Here is an 8731-nt window from a genome sequence, read left to right as displayed (position 1 = left end):
TTTGTAATAAAAGAAAAAAAAAAGAAAATTGACCACCGAATTCGGTGGTCAAATGAAGAATTAATTATGCCAGTAAAATGCAGGCACAATTAATTAGTGGAAGCCTCATCCTTGGCTATAAAAGCCAAGGATGCCTATTTAGTTTGAGGCATTGTGGAAAAAGAGAAAAAGGGAGTTAATAGAGAGAGGAACAATGTAGAGTGAGAGATGCACAATTGTGCATTGTGAGTTTTGAGAGTTTTTTTAGAGGGTAGTCTAATTATTTTGGGGAGAGATAAAAATAGTAAAAATAATTATTTTTGGGTATTTTTTGGAAACACCCGAGTGCTACTATTTTTGTTTTATCTCATTGTAACTCTAGAAAGTTTCTAGAGAACACCCTCTTGTAAACCTCACATATTCAATAAAATTGAGATTTATTGCTTCCGCTAAATTATCGCAATCCAAGAAAAATTCCTAATAGTGGTAGCAGAGTCAGGTTCAATATTGGCGCTCACGCTGATATTAGAGTCACGCACCAAAGAATTGGGCGTGAGGAAATGGAGAAAATGAGGAAGCAGTTGAGGGAGTTTTCCTTGTCCAAGATTCAAAAGGAAAAAGGGAAATTCCTCAATGTGGTCATTGCAAAAAGCATGGTCATAATGAGAATGACTGCTGGCATAAGGGGAAGCCTCAATGTTTCAAGTGCAAGAAGTTTGGGCACGTGCAACGGAATTGCAGAAACAAGAGAAAAGAAAGTGTCAATGTGACAGATCATGTTGACGAAGAAGAATTTGCTTAATTTGGAGAGAAGTGCTCCGAGAAGTTGTTTGCGGAGAGAAGTGCTCCGTTTACAAGGTGATGATAAAAAAATGAAGGTTTTAAATTAATAATTAAGGGAAAGATTGTTGAGAAAATTAACTATTAATTTAAAACAATTAAATGAAATTGTTGTGAAGTCCCAATTGAAGAAGGACTATTTTTGTAATTTGTATTATTGAGGGATTGGTTTTTATAATTTGTAATAAAAGAAAAAAAAAATTGACCACCGAATTCGGTGGTCAAATGAAGAATTAATTGTGCCAGCAAAATGCTGGCACAATTAATTAGTGGAAGCTTCATCCTTGGCTATAAAAGTAAGGATGCCCATTTAGTTTGAGGCATTGTGGAAAAAGAGAAAAAAGGAGTTAATAGAAAGAGAAACAATGTAGAGTGAGAGAGGCACAATTGTGCTTTGTGAGTTTGAGAGTTTATTTTAGAGGGTAGTCTAATTATTTTGAGGAGAGATAAAAATAATAAAGATAATTATTTTTGGGTATTTTTGGGAAACACCCGAGTGCTACTATTTTTGTTTTATCTCATTGTAACTCTAGAAAATTTCTAGAGAACACCCTCTTGTAAACCTCATAAATTCAATAAAATTGAGATTTATTGCTTCCGCTAAATTGTCGCAATCCAAGAAAAATTCCTAACACATTCTTGGCTGTGTCTTCAGCCCCAAGATCTTCATTGATCTCAAGTTGCTAGTGGTCACCTTCGGGAATCTCCATTGGTCTTCCATAGGATCCTGATGCTGCAAGGCTTGTCCAACTCAAGTCAAGTACATAGTCATTCTCCTCATCTTAGCTAACTTCGTTTATATGGGCTGCTTGTGTCTACATTGAAATCCGCCATTGACAACTACAACTTTAGTAACGCTTGATGCTGCACAATAGCTTTGGGCATCAGGCTAAAAAATTAGAGTAATTGGGAAAATAGAGTTTATTCGGTTTAATGAGAGATGTTAAAGTAAAATCTGAATGAAGAAAGAAGAAAAAACAAAAATACATAAGCTTGTTAATCTTGCTTGATTTGTTCTATGATATTCGAATAACTTTATCACTTCCAAATTTATTCCTCATTTCTGTATCAACATAATTTGAATTGATTTCTAATGTAATGAAATCTGAAGGACTAAATACCTTGAGTTTTATAACTAGATGGATTGGTAATCATGACATTTTGCGGGGAAATAAGTAATTCACCTCTTGAAATGTAACTATTTTATTCTGAATTAGAACTAAATGCGCATAAGCTTATACTGGAATAACACTGTTATCATGAACTGAACCAATAAGGCGTATATTCTCATATATATGAGTGGTTAGCAAAATTCATGTCAGCCTTAGCTGGCATTTATTATACATCAGTTATTTCGAAGTTAGGAAGGGCAGATAATGAAGAATTTTACCTTTTCATAGAGAATTTGTACATTCAAGATCTGAAAATACTTCCCCTAACTCAAATAACCAATTCATAGAGAAAGCTAGGAAGGGCAGATAATGAAGAATTTTACCTTTTCCGGTATTATGCTTTGTAAATGCCAAAGTCTGTGGGGGCCCTAGAGAAAGAAAAAAAAACTAAGTAAATATGACAGGACTCAATCAACATAGTTGTGGAGAAGATTCATGAGACAGAGCGACAAACAGTAGAATTCAGCACATTTATTCATTTGCACGCATTTCAACTGGACGATGAAAAATTAACTGTGTTTGAACTTCGAAATAACTGATGTATAATAAATGCCAGCTAAGGCTGACATGAATTTTGCTAACCACTCATATATATGAGAATATACGCCTTATTGGTTCAGTTCATGATAACAATGTTATTCCAGTATAAGCTTATGCGCATTTAGTTCTAATTCAGAATAAAATAGTTACATTTCAAGAGGTGAATTACTTATTTCCCCGCAAAATGTCATGATTACCAATCCATCTAGTTATAAAACTCAAGGTATTTAGTCCTTCAGATTTCATTACATTAGAAATCAATTCAAATTATGTTGATACAGAAATGAGGAATAAATTTGGAAGTGATAAAGTTATTCGAATATCATAGAATAAATCAAGCAAGATTAACAAGCTTATGTATTTTTGTTTTTTCTTCTTTCTTCATTCAGATTTTACTTTAACATCTCTCGTTAAACCGAATAAACTCTATTTTCCCAATTACTCTAATTTTTTAGCCTGATGCCCAAAGCTATTGTGCAGCATCAAGCGTTACTAAAGTTGTAGTTGTCAATGGCGGATTTCAATGTAGACACAAGCAGCCCATATAAACGAAGTTAGCTAAGATGAGGAGAATGACTATGTACTTGACTTGAGTTGGACAAGCCTTGCAGCATCAGGATCCTATGGAAGACCAATGGAGATTCCCGAAGGTGACCACTAGCAACTTGAGATCAATGAAGATCTTGGGGCTGAAGACACGGCCAAGAATGTGTTAGGAATTTTTCTTGGATTGCGACAATTTAGCGGAAGCAATAAATCTCAATTTTATTGAATTTATGAGGTTTACAAGAGGGTGTTCTCTAGAAATTTTCTAGAGTTACAATGAGATAAAACAAAAATAGTAGCACTCGGGTGTTTCCCAAAATTACCCAAAAATAATTATCTTTACTATTTTTATCTCTCCCCAAAATAATTAGACTACCCTCTAAAATAAACTCTCAAAACTCACAAAGCATTTGTACATTAAGATCTGAAAATACTTCCCTAACTCAAATAACCAATTCATAGAGAAAGCTAGGAAGGGCAGATAATGAAGAATTTTACCCTTTCCGATATTATGCTTTGTAAATGCCAAAGTCTGTGGGGCCCCTGGAGAAAGAAAAAGAAAAACTACAGTTTTGATATATGCAACCCTTAGGGTTGCATATAAGCAATAAATGCAATAGAATATTCTTTTGTATTTTTAAGATGTATATTTATTATGCATTGAACTTCTAAATACACCAAAATTCATTTAATACAATCATAAATTATTTTATATTTTCTATATCTGCATTAATTTTTTATTTTTAAAAATATATCTGAAATTATTATTTCGACAGGTTATTTATAACTGTATTAGTAACAGAATAAAAGTTACAAATAACTCATCGAAATAACACAGTTACAAATAACCTGCATTTATTATACATTGAACTTCTAACGTTTTTTAAACAGTGCAGATTTACCTGTAACTATGAATTTGTGCAATTTTACCTCTAATAATGTCAAGTATGTTCGATTTTATCCTTACACAACAGAAAATTTGAACTTACTGATTTGACAGTTATTTAACTATCACATCAGATATTCCAAAGAAGTTCGTCGATAAAATAAAGCAGTTAATTGTATTTTGACGTGTTGTATGCATTTTTTGTGTGTAACTTTTATCTGTCAGACTTAAACATTATCATTTTGACAGGTTATTTGTAACTGTGTTATTTCGACGAGTTATTTGTAACTTTTATTCTGTTACAAACACAGTTACAAATAACCAGTAGAAATAATAAATGCAGATATCTTTTCAAAAAAATAAAAAATAAAAAATTAATGCAGATATAGAAAATATAAAAGAATTTATGATTGTATTAAATGAATTTTGGTGTATTTAGAAGTTCGATGCATAATAAATATACATCTTAAAAATATAAAAGAATATTCTATTGCATTTAGTGCTTATATGCAGCCCTAAGGGCTGCATATATCAAAACCGATAAACAAAATATAAAATAAACTCTAAATCTAAATAAACTCTAATTACTAATTCCTATTTCTTTCTTAAGTTGCTTTTATTGGCTCCACCCCCCAATTGCCAAAGACCACAGAAATCTCTTTCTATTCCTAAATCCTAATGCAATTCATTCCTTCATTCAATGAATCTTACAATTTCCAAAAGGCTCTCCTCTTCTTCGTTATCTTTTCATTTATATAATCTCTTTCCATTCCTAAATCCTAATGCAATTCATTTCTTCATTCAATAAATCTTACAATTTCCAAAAGCCTCTCATCTTCTTCGTTATCTTTTCATTTATATCAATGAAGTTCTCATATTCCTCTCTCTCTAATATACTTAAAACTAATTCCTAATTCCTATACATGTCTCAGACTTAGTTCTTCCCCATTCCCTTCTCTCTCTACTTTCTAATTGGAAACGTTCAATTATATATTTGTTTTGTATGATTTGGTATGATGTTTTGTTTTGAAAGATTTTTGGTATGAACAGAATGTTAATATAATATTGCAGGGGAATCGAACGGAATGGCAATATATAGATTTTTGGTATGAACATAATGTTTTGTTTTGAAAGATTTTTGGTGTGAACAAATGTATATATTGCAGGTGAATGGAACAGAATGGTAATATACAGATTTTTGCTATGAACATGGTAATATGCAGGTTTTGTACATAAAATTCTAAAGATTCGGTTAAAGATTTCTGTATATTACTATTATATATATACCAAAAATCTTTCAAAACATGTAGCAGATGGGTTTTTACATTGTGCAAAATATCCCTTTGTCTCATGCGGGAAAAGATTTCTTGTATATTATTAATACTGGCAATGTCTTTCCTTTTTTTTTTTTTAATCAAACTTCCTTTTTTTGTTCAGAAAGAAAAATTAGTATACTTTTTTAAGATATTACCATTTTCTTATTTGTTTTATTTTGGTGCGCTTCTTAATGAATGTTTGAATCGTTTCGAATTTAAGTTACCTATATTACTTTTGCTGAAAATCCATTGATTTAATCTGCAAAATGCCTGCCATAAAGTTGTTGCTTAGTATTTCAATTAACCTTCAATAAGATGCCTATTCCTTCATTCTTATTGCTGATTGACATCTCATGGTTTAAATGAAGATTTTCAGCATTGTATTGTTTTAGAAGGGGAGCAAAAACAACAGATGTTATCACTGAGAACAAGGGTAAAATAATTCAATTATTTCTTTAGAAAACAAGTTAATTGGAGAGAGTTGCAAATTGTAAAGGAATTCAACTGAATTCGTTTCATTCAAATGCTTTCCAAACAAAGCCTTAATGAATATGCATATGATTTCGAATTTAAGGTACCTGCATCATTTTTGCTGAAAATCCATTGCTGTTATCTGCAAAAGGCTTAGCAGTAAACTAGTTGCTTCTTATTCCAGTTACCCTTCAATAAGATGACAAATTCCTTCATTTTTATACCTGACTGACATCTCATGATTTTATTGCAGGTTTTCAGCATTCTGTTATTTTAGAAGAGGAACAAAAACAACCAACAGATATTATCACCGAGAAGAAGGGTAAACCAATTAAACAATTTTCTTTACGAAACAAATTAATTGGAGATAATTGTAAATTGTGTAGGACTTAAACTGAATTCCTTTCTGCCCAATGCTTTATTTCCAAGCAATGCCTTGCAAAGTGTTTCGATACCTTTTTATGGGTCGGAATTCAATTCAATTGAGTATTTTTTGCCCAATTTTCATGTTTGTTAGCAAAAGAATCTAAAAGAATTGAATTCTCTCATATTTTTGTGACGTGAGAACTGGAAAGTAGAAAGATGACAGATTTGTGTTCAATTGGGAGTAGAGTAGTTTGTGAAGCACATATTTGCTCAATGTGTACTTGAATTCCTTAATGTTAAAAATGTTTTCCAAATATAAGAAATGATATGGTACATGGATTGAATTGAATTTTAGAAAATTCGATTTTTTTCTTGTATGAAATTTGTTCCAAACAAGGGATTTGTGGATGTGTGTGGCATTTTGAATTTGAGGTACCTGTATTATCTTTGCTGAAATTCCATTGCTTTTAAACGCAGAAAACCTAGCCGTAAACTTGTTGCTTAGTATCTCAGTTACCTTTGAATAAGATGACAATTCTTTCATTCTTATTGCCGATTGACATCTCATATATTCAATGCAGATCTTCAGCATTATGTTATTATGGAAGAACAAAAACAAGCAACAGATATGAGCATTGAGAACAAGGGTAATATACAAAGAATTCAATTGTTATTTTTAAGAAAACTAGTTTGGAGAGGATAGTAAATTATTTATGAATTCAGCTGAATTGAATTCTTTCTTCCAAACAATGCCTAAAAGATTATGCGGGTCAGTTCATATTTAAGATATTGATAACAACCCGAATTATTCCTTATAAAAGTAGAATTAATGATAATTAATGCAGTATTAATGCAGGGTGAATATGAAAATAATAAAGAAAAAGGAAAGAGTCTCTAGCATTATGCCACGCCGCATGGACCATGACGAGACACGCCATAGCAAGATACGCCCAATAAGAGCAAGTAATGGAGACCCGCCATAGTTCTCAAGGAGAGCATACATACACCTCGACGGTTCTAAAGAATACCAAAAGGCGCACTTATAACCATCCATGAAGGAAATAAATATAATTAAATGGCAATTAATAGCCATCAATAAAGAGACCAGTATCCGCCAGGTGAATATAAGGAGGTTTCTTGCGACAGGTCCATCCAAAGGTCTCTAAACCATTATGAAGGAGAAACCTCCGACATTGATGATACTAATAACTCCATTTAATACTTAAACCCTCAAGTATAACTAAAGTAACATCAAAACCCACATTCAATGACAATAAATGGGATTAATGCGATTGTTACACAATTGCATATAAATACCCCAACTTCCTGGTATCAAAGGTACACTTACACACTCTTCTTTGCTTTGTCATTACAGTTTATTCTCTTAAGAAGTTACTGACTTACGCTAAGAATGTCCCCGGCCGATCCCAACGGCACCTCACAGGGAAGGGCTCCGATCAAGAATCTTTTGACAAGATATCAGATACCTGTATTATTTTTCCTGAAAATCCATTGCTTTTATCTGCAAAAGGCTTAGTTGTAAACTTGTTGCTTTGTATTTCAATTATCCTTCAAGAAGATGACAATTTTTCATTTTTATTGCTCACTGACATCTCATGAGATTAATACAGGTTTTTGGCGTTCTGTTATTTTTGTAAGAACAAAAACAACCAATAGATATTAGCACTGAGAACAAGGATACTATGCAAAGAATTCCATTATTTTCTTTAGAAATAAGTTAATTTGAGAGAATTGTAGATTATATAGGGATTCAAAGGAATTAATTTGTCTCAAATGCTTTCCTCCAAACAATGCCTTTGAATATGCGTCGTTTCGAATCTAAGGTACCTGTATTTATTTATTTTTGCTGAAAATCCATTGCTTTGTATTTCAGTTACCCTTCAATAAGATAACAATTACTTTATTCTTATTGCTCACTGACCTCTTTTTTTTGTTTTAATAAAATGCAGATTGTCAGGGTTCTGTACTTCTTAATGAACAGAAACAACTGCCAGATGTTAGTACTGAGAACAAGGGGGTAGGCATGGCCATAATGTGCAACTGCAACCTAAAGGTGTGATGCCTGTGCCGATGATTGATATAAACGATGATGAAGAGAAATCGGAAGATTCTAGCAGCGACCTGGAGATCCCTGTGCCGGTGATAAATATAAGTGATGATGAAACTCTTCATCATTGCTTATACCAATCACCGGCACAGGGATCCCAGGTCTTGATCAAGGATCTCCAGGTCGCTGCTAGAATCTTCCAATTTCTCTTCATCATCGCTTATATCAATCACCTCTTTATCATCGCTTGTATTAATCACCGGCACAGGGATCCCTGTGTTGGTGATTGATACAAGCGATGATGAAGAGGTGATTGATATAAGCGATGATGAAGAGAAATCGGAAGATTCTAACAGCGACCTGGAGATCCTTGATCATGACCTGGAAAGCTATATATGGAATTATATGGATCCCTAGGGAAATGTACAGGGTCCATTCTGTGTGAGGGCCTTGAAGCGTTGGTACGATGATAACTATTTTCCTCCATATTTTAAGGCTTGGTTGACAGGAGAGAGTCAAAAAGAAGCTGTAACATTGAGTAGTATGC

General features: G+C 32.8%; 1 long non-coding RNA gene across 3 annotated transcripts; it reads left to right on the top strand.

Annotated features, from left to right (window-relative positions):
* The first annotated feature begins 4601 nt into the window (after positions 1 to 4601).
* LOC136232792 (uncharacterized) lies at positions 4602 to 8334 on the top strand. Of its 3 annotated transcripts, none has more exons than XR_010690616.1 (4): positions 4602 to 5712; positions 6004 to 6072; positions 6698 to 6763; positions 6973 to 7760. It is a non-coding gene; the product is annotated as an uncharacterized lncRNA (long non-coding RNA). The 3 variants fall into 3 exon arrangements; XR_010690617.1 differs by adding an exon at positions 8087 to 8334 and having other exon boundaries at positions 4606 to 6072; positions 6973 to 7960; XR_010690615.1 differs by having other exon boundaries at positions 4604 to 6072.
* The last annotated feature ends 397 nt before the right edge of the window (positions 8335 to 8731 follow it).

Source organism: Euphorbia lathyris, chromosome 6 (assembly GCF_963576675.1).
Source record: "Euphorbia lathyris chromosome 6, ddEupLath1.1, whole genome shotgun sequence".
In the NCBI taxonomy this organism is placed as follows: domain Eukaryota; kingdom Viridiplantae; phylum Streptophyta; class Magnoliopsida; order Malpighiales; family Euphorbiaceae; genus Euphorbia; species Euphorbia lathyris.
Note: the sequence above shows the minus strand (reverse complement) of the source record. Positions and strands in the feature narration are given on the sequence as shown.